This window comes from Myotis davidii, unplaced genomic scaffold, assembly GCF_000327345.1.
Source record: "Myotis davidii unplaced genomic scaffold, ASM32734v1 scaffold149, whole genome shotgun sequence".
In the NCBI taxonomy this organism is placed as follows: Eukaryota; Metazoa; Chordata; class Mammalia; order Chiroptera; family Vespertilionidae; genus Myotis; species Myotis davidii.
In genome coordinates, this window is record NW_006352194.1 from 481,947 (window position 1) to 496,373 (window position 14,427).

Consider the following 14,427-nt stretch of genomic DNA (forward strand, 5'->3'; position numbering starts at 1 on the left):
CCCCGCTGGCCTGGTCGCCCCACACAGCCTGCTGTTCAGTCATTTGGTCGTTGCTCACCAACTCCCCTGCTGGCCTGGTCGCCCCACACAAGCCTGCTTGTCCAGTCATTTGGTCGTCCCTCACTAACCTCCCTGCCCGCCTGGTGGTAGGCAGCCATCTTGTGAGGGCGTGAGGATTAATTTGCATATTACCTCTTTATTATATAGGATAAAAATGAACCAACTGAAGCTTTTTGCAGCATAGGTAAATTTCACGAACAAAATATTGATCAAAAAGAGCCAGATAGAGCCAGGTAGAAAAGAACGTCTGCTCTATGATCTCATATTTATAATGTTTCAAAGCAGGCAAATTGAAGTTCAGAGTTTAGAAATGCATAGTTAGGTGATGACTCTATAAAGAAAAGTAAAGAAGTCATTGTTCTAAGAATCAAGACAGTAGTTACCTTGGTGGAGGGTAGGGAGTGGTTGTGGATTGGGAAGGGGCCAGTTGAGGATATATGGAGAACTAGCAATGTTTTATTTTTTGACTTGATGCTCATCCTATATCATAAAGAGGTTAAATGCAAATTGACCCTCACTCCGTCGCATCATCACAAGATGGCTGCGCCCACAGCAGAGGTGGGGTTCCCACAATGAGCCATAACGAATGATCAGAAGGGACCTGAGGCTGCGTGGTGCCGGGCAGAGGCGGGGGACCTGAGGCTGCACACCCCCTGCCTGGTGGGGCTTGATGGGGGACCTCAGGCCATGCCTTCGTCCCAGCGGGGCTTGACAGGGGACCTTAGGCCGGGGCCCACCCGGCAGGGCTTGAAGGAGGACCTCTGGCTGCACCTGCCACCCAACAAAACTTGATGGGGGACCTGAGGCTATACCTCCCACCCCAGACTGCGGTCCCTGCCCTGACACTGGGCCAGGGGACCTGAGGCTGCACCCCCCATCCGATGGGGCTTGACGGGGATGGGGCCAGCTGGCTCTGGATCTCACCCAATAGGGGTGGGGCCAGCCAAGTCTGGGTCTCGCATGACGGCTGCACCTGCCACCCAGCAGGGCTTGATGAGGGGTCTGAGGCTATGCCCCCAACCCCAGCGCCAGGCTGGGGAACCTCAGACTGTGCCCCCTGCCCCAGCGCTGGGCCGGGGACCTGAGGCTGCACCCCTCCATCCAGTGGGGCTTGATGGGGATGGGGCCAGTGGCTCTGGATCTCACCCAATGGGGGTGGGGCCAGCCAAGTCTGGGTCTCGCATGACTTTGAGGTGCGCGCGGGTGGGCGGGGACTTGACTCTGGGTCCTGTGGTGTGCCTCAGACTCTGACAGGAGGAAGATTTTCATATACATTTTACTAATTTTCTTTCATCTCTGACACTTCTATTATAGAGAAAGGGCAAATAGCAATATTCAAATATTTTCTCTAATTAATTCCCTTTCAATGTGCACAAATTTCGTGCATCGGGCCACTAGTCTATATCATAAAGGGCCTGTGGTCACAATGCCGAAATGGCGGAACAACCAAAGACTGGTCACCAGGAGGCTGTGATCATGGCGAGGTGCGTGGGTGGGTGGGGACGTGACTCTGGGTCCCGGGTCCCGCGTCCTGCCCGGCGCTGCGGCAGTCAGTCTGGGTCCCACCGGCATGGTGGGTCTGGGTTTTGCGTGATATTGCGCACTGGGCCTCTAGGTCTGTAACCATTAGTTAAACTGTGTGTTTGTTTTATGAATGTTTATATATGTGTAACACTTCACAATAAAAATGTCCTTAAGAATAAATAAAAGAAAAAATACAGAAAAAAGAATATAAAGACAGGCTACGTGGAAAGCAGAGCTGGGCTCAAATCCTGGCTCCTCCACTTCTTGGGCAGCTGTGTGGGCTCCAGCAGTTCCTTAACCTCTCTGGGCTCAGGTCCCTCTGTGCATGGGGACTGCCGGGAGCTGGGCTGTCAGAGAAAACGACAGTGTAACCGGGACGTGGGCACACGCCACGTGCTCCACCTCACTGTCATTCTGGGGGATTCAGGTCTCCTGTGCCTCCAGTTTAGGAAAATAAGATTCTGAGTGGGAAACGTCTTCCTTGCTGTTGCACAACATGCAAATGGGGAACTGGAAAGCCCTTTCCACTTACACACCCTGGGAGCCCGGCCTGGGGCTCCCGGCTCCTTATGGGCTGGGGGGGGGCCTCCCCCCTCCCCCCTGCAGCCAGGGCCCCTCCAGTGCTCCCCGCCCCTGACAAATTGCTTCCGAAAGGCAATGCGGAGCCTGAGGAGGGGCTGGAAGAGGAGACACAGCCAGAGGAGACCCTGTTGGAGGGACTCTGGGTCTGAGGACATGTTTCCAGAGGATCCGGTCGGCCTGGAGCCACTTTTGATATCTCTCTCTCTCTCTCTCTCTCTCTCTCTCTCTCTCTCTCTCTCTCTCTCTCTCTCCCTTTCCTCTCTGAAATAAATAAATTATATTTAGTCCAGTTTTCCAGGGCAGCCTTGGGCATCGGGACAACTTCCTTCAGGATCCCGGTTCTTCCTGTTGCCTTTGAGACGCAGACGTTGCAAATGGAGCAGCAGCAGCAGGTGCAGCAGCGGCAGGTCCTCCTGGGGCCTAACAGGGGGGATGCCAGGCTCCACCGCCACCTCCCGGAAAGATCTAGATGGTTCCTCTGTATTGCCCTGTCTTGGAGGGAGAAGCTGGAAAGTTCAATACTGTCTGAGCTGCTGTTTATTTTTTTTTTCTTCACCTAAAAAACCTGGCGGGGAGTTCCCCCCACATCATCTCATGGAGAGACTCCCAACTCGCAGCTGTGCCTGGGAGCTCCCCGACTCCCTCTGTCCTCCCTCCCACACGGCGGGCAGCAGCGATGCCCGCGGCCACTCCCCTCTGCCCGCCTCTCGCTCATTCTCCTCCCCAGATCTCAGGCTCACTGTGGAGGAGGAACTACCCATTGGAAGGCTGGACCATTGACGACTGTCTTGTTTCGACATGCGCACGACATACAAGATGCAGGACAGCGATCTCGTAAAAGCAAAAAAACAGAACTGAGCGGGAAGCTCGGGTTCACACGGAGGTGGGGGAAGTGGGGGGGGAAGGAGCCCCGAGGAGGAGGGCGGCCTCAGCCCCAGCCCAGCCAGAGTCTTCCTCACACCCTCCAGGCTTGTCAGAATCTGAAGGAGAACGGCTCTGGCAGCCGCTGGGCCAGCAGCAGGCGACTCAGGCGGACTGGGGACTGGGGATGAGCGTGGGCCCTGCCTGCTGCGTGGCACCCTCCACGCTTGCATGTGACATGACGTGGCCTAGTGTTTCCCAGCAACACACCAGGGGTGGGGTGGTCCTGCCTGAGTTTCCAGGAGGGGAAGGGACCCCCATGGACATGACGGGGTGGTGGTGGTCGCAGTGACCTGCTGTTCACTTCAATGCCATCAGCTTGGCACCCACGCAGTGGCCAGCACGCCGCCCTCAGGAAGGTCAGGACTGAGGCCTCTGCTCCTCGGGGAGTGAGACGGACCAGGCCTCTGCTTGCCGGGCCCCTCCGGCCGCCTGGCCCCACAGCCTGGGGGCTTCCATGGGCCCTGTGGGCTCCTTCCTCTCAGCACAGCCCTGAGTGGCCTTGGACACGTGTCCTTTCCCAAGTCCCCAGGCCGTCTGTCATGCGTGGACACGGCTGGGTGAGGGGGCGCCCTCCCTCTCTCCAGAGTTGCCTTCTCCCTGGGAGAACAAGACCCCACCTCGTGCCAGAGCCTCCTGGGGAGAAAGTGCAGAAAACTCGCAGGATGAGGCCCTGGGCCCTGGCACCACGGGAGCCTGAAAGGCGATCTGCTGTCTTTTCTAGATTTCCTGTGTCTAAAGGTCTTAGGAGCAGCTCCCTGCCAAGGATCCCCGGGACCACGTGGCGTCTGGAGGGCTGCTCCCTCCCCTCGCAGGTTTCCCTGGTGAGGAGAGTCACTTCTGGGGGGAGACACTCCCTGTCCGCAAGGAGGCCAGCGCGTCTGGTTGTGAAGCTGGGAAGGACAGGCCTGTCCGGAGTGAGGGGAGGGAGCGGCAAGCCTCCTTGCTTTCTGGACCTGGGGAAGCAGGGAGCCGACAAGGGGCCTCTGGGTCAGGAGGAGGATGAGAAGGTGGGGCAGAGGGTGAGGGGAGGAGGGGGCAGGAGGAGCGGAGAGGAGAAGGGATTGAGGGGAAGGGAGGAAAAGAGGAAGGAGAGGATAGAGAAAACCAGGGCGTGGACCAGGGCCTCTGGGAAGGCACAGGGGTTGCTGTCAGGAAGGAGGGGGGTCCCCAGACACCTTGTCAAGATCCGTAGGGGTGGCCCCTGGGGAGCGTTGGTCAGGAGCTGCTCAGGCCCGGGGCCAGGCCAGGTCCCCAGGGTGAAGCTGGGGAGGAGCAGAGCTAGAACAGAGAGTGAAACCTTTGACCTGGGGCCTGAGGAAGTGGTTTTGAGCCCAGTGAGAATTTTCACCCCCGAGCTTCCTAGCTGGGACTGGGTGGAAGCCAAAACGGTGAGAGAAGCGACTGCAGCGCCCACCTGGCCGCACTGCCGGAGCAGAGAGGGGGAAGTGGGACCAGGCTGGGAGGGGGAGATGGTGGCATCGGTCTTTGAGCTCCAAACACTACAGAACCTCTGTGTAACTTCTGGGTTTGGGGGAGTGGCTACGGCCTTTCAGCAGAGGTTTAATGAAGAGTTCTCTCTTTCTGAAAATATGAAAAGTGGCGTTACCATATGACCCAGCAATCCCACTTCTAGATATGTATTCAGAAGAATTGAAGGCATGATCTCGAAGAAGTATCTGTGCAGCCATGTTCGTAGCAGCGTTACTTACAATACCCAAGAGGGGGAGGAACCAGTGTCCACCAGCAGGTGGACAGATAAACAGAATGTGACGTATTCACACAATGAAACAGAATTCAGCCTTAAAGGGGAAGAAAATCCGGCCCTAACCGGTTTGGCTCAGTGGACAGACCGTCGGCCTGCAGACTCAAGGGTCCCAGGTTCGATTCCGGTCAAGGGCATGTACCATGGTTGCAGGCACATCCCCAGTAGGGAGTGTGCAGGAGGCAGCTGATCGATGTTTCTCTCTCACCGATGTTTCTAACTCTCTATCCCTCTCCCTTCCTCTCTGTAAAAAATCAATAAAATATTTTTTAAAAAAAGGAAGGAAATGCGAACGCCCGCTGCCATGTGGACGAAACTTGGGGACATTCTGCTCATTCAAATAAGCTGAAATGCGAACCCCGCTGCCATGTGGACGAAAGTTGGGGACATTCTGCTCATTCAAATAAGCTGAAGGACAAGTACTGTGTGACCCCACCTACGTGAGCGCCTCGGTGTCGCTGTCACAGACGCAGACCGCAGGCGGATGGCTGCAGGAGCCGGGAGCCGGGAGCCGGGGGCACGGGGAGCTGCCTGGCGGGGACTGCGTCTGAGGCGGGCGAGATGAGACATTCTGCAGCACAGCAGTGCGAACGTACTTAGCACGGTGAACTGCACACTTAAAATGGGAAGACGGGAAACGCTACGTTATGTGTATTGGATCACTATCTTTAAAAAAGTGATCTCAGGCTGTTTCTCATATCTCCTGCACAGGAGTGGTCATTCGTCAGCAATGACCTGACTGGTGTTGAGGCCAATTGTAAACAGTGTCCCCCCGGATTTGGCAGCAAGTCTGTGCAGTGACGTTTGCTGCCGGGAAGTCCCACGTCATTCTTATTGCAGACCCCTGTGTGTGAACATTGGGGGCCTCCTCTCGGTCCGGCACGCGGCTCACTTCACGTGCTCAGCTCTGCAGGGCTTCCCTTCTTGCTTCTGGACACTCGTAGAGCTTTTAAATCTGGGGGCTCATGCCTCTCGGTTCTGGAAACTTCCTTGTTTTTCTCTCTTTCAGGAACTCCTTTAAGTTGTGTGTTGTGTTTTCTGGACCAATACTCCATCACCCTGTCCTTCTGTTCTGTTCTACTTTCTAGGAGATTTCATAGCCTCATCTTCTAAGCATTCTACCAGTTTTACTAATTTCATTATTAACAATTTTATTTTCCAATAATATATATATATTTAAAATACATATTTGTATTGATTTCAGAGAGGAAGGGAGAGGAAACATCAATGATAAGAGAGAATCATTGATCGGCTGCCTCCTGCATGCCCCACACTGGGGATTGAACCTGCAACCCAGGCATATGCCCTGACTGGGAATAGAACCATGACCTCCTGGTTCATAGGTTTACACTCAGCCACTTAGCCATGCAGGGTGGGCTCTCTCATTTTTTATTTTTGTTGTTGTTAATCCTCATCTGAGAATATTTTTCCATTGATTTTTAGAGAGAGTGGAAGGGAGAAAGACAGAGAGAGGGAAAGATCGATGTGAGAGAGACACAGCAATTGGTTGCCTCAGGCCAGAGCCTGCAACCGAGGTACATGCCCTTGGCTAGAATTGAATCCAGGACCCTTCAGTCTGCAGGCTGATGCTCTATCCACTGAGCAAACCAGCTAGGGCTCCCATTTTTTTAAAAAATATATATATATTTTTTAATATATTTTATTGATTTTTTACAGAGAGGAAGGGAGAGAGATAGAGAGTTAGAAACATCGATGAGAGAGAAACATCAATCAGCTGCTTCCTGCACATCTCCTACTGGAGATGTGCCTGCAACCAAGGTACATGCTCTTGACCGGAATCAAACCTGGGACCTTTCAGTCCGCAGGCTGAGGCTCTATCCGCTGAGCCAAACCGGTTTCGGCAGGGCTCCCATTTTTAAATGTCTTTGAAATTCCTTTTACTCCTCCTGTTCTTATGTTGTGGATATTGTCACTAGAGGCCCGGCTTTCAGAAGGTCATCCGGACGGGCGTCCTGCTGTTCGGTCTAGTTAGCATATTAGCTCTTTATTAGCTAGGATGTGGGGGAGAAGGTGTTGCCACGATTGTCTTCTGCTTAACCCACCCCCTCCAAAGAACAAAGCTTATAACTAAATAACAGAGGACAATTGTAGCAAAATTATCACGGCTCAGATTATCAATGACGGTAGTGGATTGCCATCCGGGACCTGCGTTTGGAATTTAAAAGCTCCTCCCTCAGCGTGTCCTGTAACCTGAAGTCCGGCTGCCTGTCAGCATTCTCTGTGCAAACAGCCCTTCCAGGGACAGGTTTCTACCGACAGTTACCGCGTTCCTCACGACGAGGCCCACAAGCCCCACACTCACAGGAAGACAGGGCAGGGCTCTCCTGTCAGGAAAGGTCTCCTTTGGACCCATCACATCTCACTCTTGACCTCATGTTCCTGGTGGAGCATAGTAAGTATTTTTGTTTCTGCAGCTTCAGGGGAGAAAGGGCAACTTTTTATATCTCTGAGGTTTACTTTTATAGCAGTTGCTAATCAAGAAGATTTTCATTCTTAGGGCCAGACATTGGAATTTTATTAACACTACTAGTGGTCTGGTGCATGAAATTCGTGCACGGGGTGGTGGGGGGTATCCCTCAGCCCAGCCTGCACCCTCTCCAATCTGGGATCCCTGTGGGATCGGGCCTAAACCGGCACTCGGACATCCCTCTCACAATCCAGGACTGCTGGCTCCTAACCACTCACCTGCCTGCCTGCCTGATCACCCCTAACCACTCTGCTGCCAGCCTGATCAACCACAACTGCCCTCCCCTGCCGGCCTGATTGCCCCTACCTGCTTCTGCCTCGGCCCTGCCACCATGGCTTTGTCCAGAAGGATGTCCAGAAGATCTCCCGGTCTAATTAGCATATTACCCTTTTTTAAGTATAGATCAGTGATGGTGAACCTTTTGAGCTTAACCTGTCAGCATTTTGAAAAACTCTAACTTAACTCTGGTGCCATGTCACATATAGAAATTTTTTGATATTTACAACCATAGTAAAACAAAGATTTATATTTTTGATATTTATTTTATATATTTGAATGTCATTTATCAAAGAAAAATCAACCAAAAAAATGAGTTTGTGTGTCACCTCTGACACGCGTGTCATAGGTTCACCATCACTGGTATAGATAAGAAAGAACAGGCCAGAGGAGGCCAAGTTCTAGAACTAGCAAAAATATACAATTATTGAATATTTCCATTATTTAGCCATACTGGAATCTAGAACATTTGGAGCTTTTTTCATGCCATAGTTTGAGGTACAAAATACCTTCCTAAAAGATGAAGTTCCTGTTTCTCATTCTCATTGTACGTGTGTGTGTGTGTGTGTGTGTGGGGGGGGGGGGGATTTTCAAGAAAAAGAAATGGGGAAGAACATGCCTCCACTCCACCTTCTTGAAAAGGTAGATTTGGAGCATTTTTCTAAATTGTATTGTACTTCTCAGCATAGGGCTTTTGATTATGCCAGTCCCTCTGCCTGGAATGCACCCCACTTCCTTGCCTGGATAACTGGGGGGGGGGGGACCCTGTCCTCACAGAGAATTTCCCCTCACACCAAGTAACTCCCTGCAACACAGAGTGGGTGTCCTACAGTTCTACTCCATCCTGACACTGTCTACCTACAGACAGCATCCAATGCCACAGGTTAAGGACTCAGTCCCACAAGACTGCCTCTCTCTCTCTCTTTCTCTCTCTCTCTCTCTCACACACACACACACACACACACACACACACACACACACACTTCAGATGCCAGTTGCAAACCCAGGTTATTACCTGTGCTTCTGACCAACCACCAATTACAATTCGCAGACCTCAATGACCCCCTTCTTTGGTTCAGTTAATCTGCTAAAGCAGCTCATAGAACTTAGGGAAATACGTTCTTACATTTGCCAGTCTGTGAAAGAACATGATGAAGGATACAGATGAACACCCCGGGGAACAGACCCTAGGTGAGGTCTGAGAGGGTCCTGAGTGTAGGAACTTCTGTCCTGTGGAGTTGGGGTGTGTCACCCTCCCAGTGTGTGGGTGTGTTTGCCCACCTGAAGGTCTCTGAAGCCTGGACTATTGGGGTTTTATGGAGGCTTCCTCACATAGGCATGACCAATTATTAACTCTGTTTCCAGTCCCTTTCCCCTCTCTGGAGAAGTGGGGGTGGGGAGAAGGGGCGGGTGGGGAGCTGAGGATTCCAAGCTTCTGATCCTGGCTTGTTGAGTCCCCATCCAGGAGCTCACCCAGAGTCACCTCAATAGAACAAAAGATACTTCTAGTGCTCTTATCACTTAGAAAATTACAAGTGTCTTATTTTTTATTTATTTATTTTTTAGAGAGGAAAGGGGAGGGCAAGAGAGGTAGAAACACCAATGATAAGAGAGAATCAGTGATCAGCTGCCTCCTGCACACCCCACATTGGGGATTGAGCCCCCAACCGGGGCATATGCCCTGACTAAGAATGGAACCATGACTTCCTGGTTCATGGGTCGATGCTCAACCACTGAGCCACACTGGCTGGGCTACAAGTGTTTTTATTTACTTATTTACTAGAAGCCTGTTGCACGAAGATTCATGCAATTAGAAACACCAATGATGAGAGAGAATCGTTGATCAGCTGCCTCCTGCATGCTCCACACTAGGGATTGAGCTCACAACCCAGGCACGTGCCCTGAATGGGAATTGAAATGTGACCTCCTGGTTCATAGGTTAACACTCAACCTCTGAGCCAAGCCAGCTGGGCTGGGCTACAAGTGTTTTAGAAGCTCTGTGCCAAGAAACTGGGTCCAGGGGCCAATTCACACACACACACACACACACACACACACACACTTTAATCTCACAGTAACTTTTTCATCCATGTAAGCATCACATCCTCAAGAAGACTTCCCTGAACCGCACCCCCCTTCACATGGAATACGGTCCCTTATTATACCCTTATACTGTATGGACCATGAACCCCTTCTCCATAGCCCTCCTCACACTATAATGCTACGTTTATTTGTGATTTCTTAACTTCTCTTCCCCAGTAGGCTAGATGCTCCATGAGGAACTTATTTCCTCAGAGCCTGGAGTTTGTTGAATGATGATGGCAGGATTCTGGGATGTGGCATCTGTCATTCAACGTGAGAGTCCAGGAGAGACGCTTCAGTGCCACACCTGCCTCCAAGCAATGTTCAAGCAGCAGTGACAGTGTCACCACCTCTTAGCCTCAGTTTCCCCAGCTGCAATGAAAAGGGATGGAAGGACAAGCTCAAAGGACCCTCCTCCAGCCCCAAGGCCCTGTCCCACAGCCCATAGACAGCACAGCTGCCCTGAGGTCCTCTGTCCCCTCTGCTGGGTCTGTCTCATCCATCCCCGGCCTGGGCATTGCACAGACTTGAATTCTTCTCATGGGGAGGAGATGGGAAGGCCTGGGGGCCTGAGAGGGGAACTTGGCTCACCAGGCACGGTGCTTGTTTCATGAGCACCCTGTGATGCAGGTTATCTCGTTTTTTCCATTTTACAGATGGGAACGCGGCCACCTGGAAAAGGCAGTGCACCCAAGTCCAGCAGCCAGGACGAGGCTGAATCAGGCAGGGCCCCAGGTTCAAACCACCCCTCTGCGCTGCCCCACCAGGAAGCCCCAGGGCAAGTTCCCTTTCTCAGTGGCCTCTCTGCCTTCCGCACAGGAACTCCCTGGTCCTACTTCCCCTAAGGGCTTGGGAGTCTTGTAGAAACGTGACTTCGGTTTGGTGGTGTCACTGGGTTCGAGATACAGCCTCTGGACTCAGGCGTCTCCTTCCTTCCAGCTGGGAAGGACACAGCCCTGTCACCCATTGGGGAAGGGAGTGGGGAGGTTGGGGGATGGGGGGAGGTGAGTCAGAGAGCTACATGATGCATTGCAGTTCAAGGCCGTCCATATTCTGGCCCACTGCGGGGTGGCTAGAACCCATGGTCAGCATAGCAGTCTGCCCTCCAGCACTCCAGCGGGGAAAACCCAGTGGATGAGGGTTACTCAACCAGACCCTCCTTCTGCATCCCAGACACCAGGGAAGGCCGCCCAGAGAGAGTGATGAGCTAACCGAGAGTGAGCTGGAAACAAGGGGGAGGGCACATTGAGGAACTAAAAGAAGTTTCAAGTGGGAGCCATACTGGAGGCCCCAGCAGGGACTGAGCGCTGGCCCCAGGCCCCAGGAAGCTCGGCCTTTGACCCAAAGGCTTTGGGATGAGCCCTGGTTGATGGAGTGTGAAACCCATTTTTGGCAGGACTCTGCTGCAGGCGTGGAAGAGGACTTGGCGGGCAGGGAGGGGCGCTTACGAGGCCGTGGCTATGCTCGGAGGAGACAGCAGGGAAGCCCAGCCTGGGATGCTGGGCACATGGAGAGGCATTTAGGAGGCAGAATGGAAAGCGAGGGATGGAGCCCATGCAGTCTGGGTTCAGGTTCCCATCTGGGGCAGGGCGGCCTCAGCTCTGGTCAGTCTTGGGAGGCGGGTGGTTGGGACCACTGGGACAAGGAGGCAGTGTGCAGCCGGTGCCAGGCTTGTCCCAAGGGCCTGCTGTGTCCTGCTGATGGTAACATAGTGCCTGGACTTCCTATGGTGACCACCCACGTCAGCCCCGGTTCTGAGCGTTCCCAGAATAATGGGCCTGAGACCCAGGGCCAGGCTGCCCCTCCACCTCCAGTCAGGACCCTGCTTCCAGAGCTGCAGCTGGCTGGCTGGGAGCCCGCACAGTCTCCCCTCTGCTCTCTAAAGAAGCCCGGGGCAGTGACTTATTAGGAGAGAAAGGAGATCTCTGTCCCAGCAAGTGATTGGAGCCCCTGGGGGAACCCTCAGGTAGAAGCCTTCAGATGCCCCCTCTCGGCCAAGGCTTCAGTACCACTGCATGTCCACCTTCCAAGCTCATGTCTCCAGGAGAACCGTGAGCTGCAGGGGTGCTGTATACAGCTGCCCGCTTGGCACCTCCCCCACTGTTCACAGCATGAAGTGCCTCACACTCAGCCCCTCCCAGCAAACTCCCCTCCCTCCCCGCCTCTGCAGGGGATGGCCCCTCTGAACACCAACAGTCCAGGCCAGGGACCCCGGGGGCGTCTTCTTCCTTCTCCCCGGACTCTGCCAGGGCGGCTTTTCTCTTTCTCACTTGAAGGCTGTGAGGGAAGGAGCCATGCTGACATCTGGGGGAGGAAGCCCAGCCCAGGGACAGGGTGGGAGTGTGCCTGGAGGGTTGGAGGACCAAGCAGACCTGGGGGCGCTGCAGGAGGCTGAGTGAGGGGAGAGAGGGAGGAGGAGAGAGAGGTAGGGGTGCAGGTACGACGTAAAACTGCTCTTACTCTGGAGAAAATGAGGGGCCTCTGGAGTATTCTGGTCAGAGCAGTGACTAGGACTGGCTGGGGTCATTAGCAGGCATGTGTTCTGTGTTGTTTTTAAAGATATATTTTCATTGATTTCAGAGAGGAGGGGAGAGGGGAGAGAGAGAAACGTGAATGATGGGAACCATCGATCTGCCGCCGCCTGCACGCCCCCCACTGGGGGTGGCACAGTTTGAACGGAGTGTCGGTCGGCTGGGCTGGGTTTCAGAGGGAGTGGAGGAGAGGCGCTGGAGACAGCGAGGTGCCGCAGAGAAGGGAGGGGAAGCTGAGGTCGCTGATGGGGAAGTGGAGTCGAGATGGTTTTTGTTTGTTTTAACCAGAGATAGGACAGAAGGAGTAGGAAGTAGCGGGGAAATCAGAGAGAGACAAATCCAGTTTCTCACGGACCCGAGCCAGGAGCTCCCGTGCTGTTCACCGCCCGAGCGCCAGCCGCGCGGGGACCCTGCTTCTCGCTGCCGGCTGCGACCTGGGTCCCGGCGCGCTCTGAGCCTCAAGCTCCGCAGGTGTGAAATGGGAGACCTCCCCCTGCAGGGCCCTGGGGACAAGCAGGGGTAATGCCCAGAAAGTGCGGGCGGGAGCCGCACAGGGAGCGACCTTCTCTTCTGTGCCCCTTCATCTCTCACCTCACAGCCCCACCCGGGGCTTCACGCCGTTACCATAGCGACTCCATAGGTGGGAGCAGGGCCCCTCCTGCTGGCTGACGCTGGAACTGCACCTCGTCCCTGTTCAGAGGCGGAACTTCCAAATCCAGTTCAATCCCAGAAAGTGCGGGCGGGAGCCGCACAGGGAGCGACCTTCTCTTCTGTGCCCCTTCATCTCTCACCTCACAGCCCCACCCGGGGCTTCACGCCGTTACCATAGCGACTCCATAGGTGGGAGCAGGGCCCCTCCTGCTGGCTGACGCTGGAACTGCACCTCGTCCCTGTTCAGAGGCGGAACTTCCAAATCCAGTTCAATTCAATCAATCAGTAGTGAGCGCTCCAGAGCCTTCCCACCTCCCATCATACACTGAGCGAGATGTTAACCCACCCGCCCCGCTTGGTCCTGCAGCTGCCCCTGCTCGGAATGCGCTCCCTCCACCACTTGGAAACACAAGTCCCCCTCTAAGGCTTTCTGCGACCCTCTCCCCTTAACCACCCTTACCCCCTGCAGACTGAACTGCTGGAACGTTCTCTCCCATGGTCTCTTCACATCTGTACTTACCTCTAGATTTGTTAGAACCCATCTCACCTGAGGTCAGATACTGCCTTTCAGCTGCCAGAGGGGTTTTATAACAACTGAATCTCCCCCACTGTGGGTGAGGGGTGAGGGTGTGTGTGTGTGTGTGTGTGTGTGTGTGTGACACGTATGTGTCTCTGGATTATCCAATATTTCTACATTTTTATTTATTTTTTAGTAAAGAAAGAAATCTGCCTGGCAGGCATGGCTCAGTGGTTGAGCATTGGCCTATGAACCAGGAGGTCACGGTTGGATTCGCAGTCAGGGCACATGCCCAGGTTGTGGGCTTGATCGCAAGTGTGGGGCGTGCAGGAGGCAGCCATCTCTCTCATCATTGATGTTCCTATCTCTCCCTTCCTCTCTGAAACCAATAAAAAATATTTTAAAAAAAGCAAAAGGAAATCCTTCAGGGCCTCCTGTTACTTTCAAATTCCCTAGCAAAGCTTCCAGGATGGGACCTGGCCTCTGCCTGTCTGATTCCTCCCTCCTCCTTGCCCACCCTCCACTAAAGCTCCCAGCTCGACAGCATTGTAAGTGGCAGGTGCCTCTCAAACAGACCTCCCATGTTCAGCCCTGCTTAGCTGACAGAGGAGTTCCCACTGCCATGGTTTGCTCACATGCAAAATGAAGGACCCAGACAGACAGGATTTCACAGATCCTTCTGACTCTAAATTTCTCATTTACAGATAATGGTTAGCATATCTTAGGCAACTGTCACCCAGCAGCGAATCCTGAGCAGGGATCTCCTAGAGAAGGGGCTCCAGGGGATTCGCCCCTCTACCACCCTGGGCAGGGGAACACGACTGTCCTCTCCCTCCTTTAGACATGGCCCATTACACACAGGACCTTGGGGACCCCATGGTCACTTCTCATCCAGGGTGGACTGTGTCCTGGGATGGGGCGGGGCTATGTCTTCAACAGCAAGTTGCTCACGAGTGATGAGTGATAATCATTTGTTAATCCTTGTGGTGAACAGGAGGGGCTTATCTATTCATGGTCAGTGTCTAGAGCT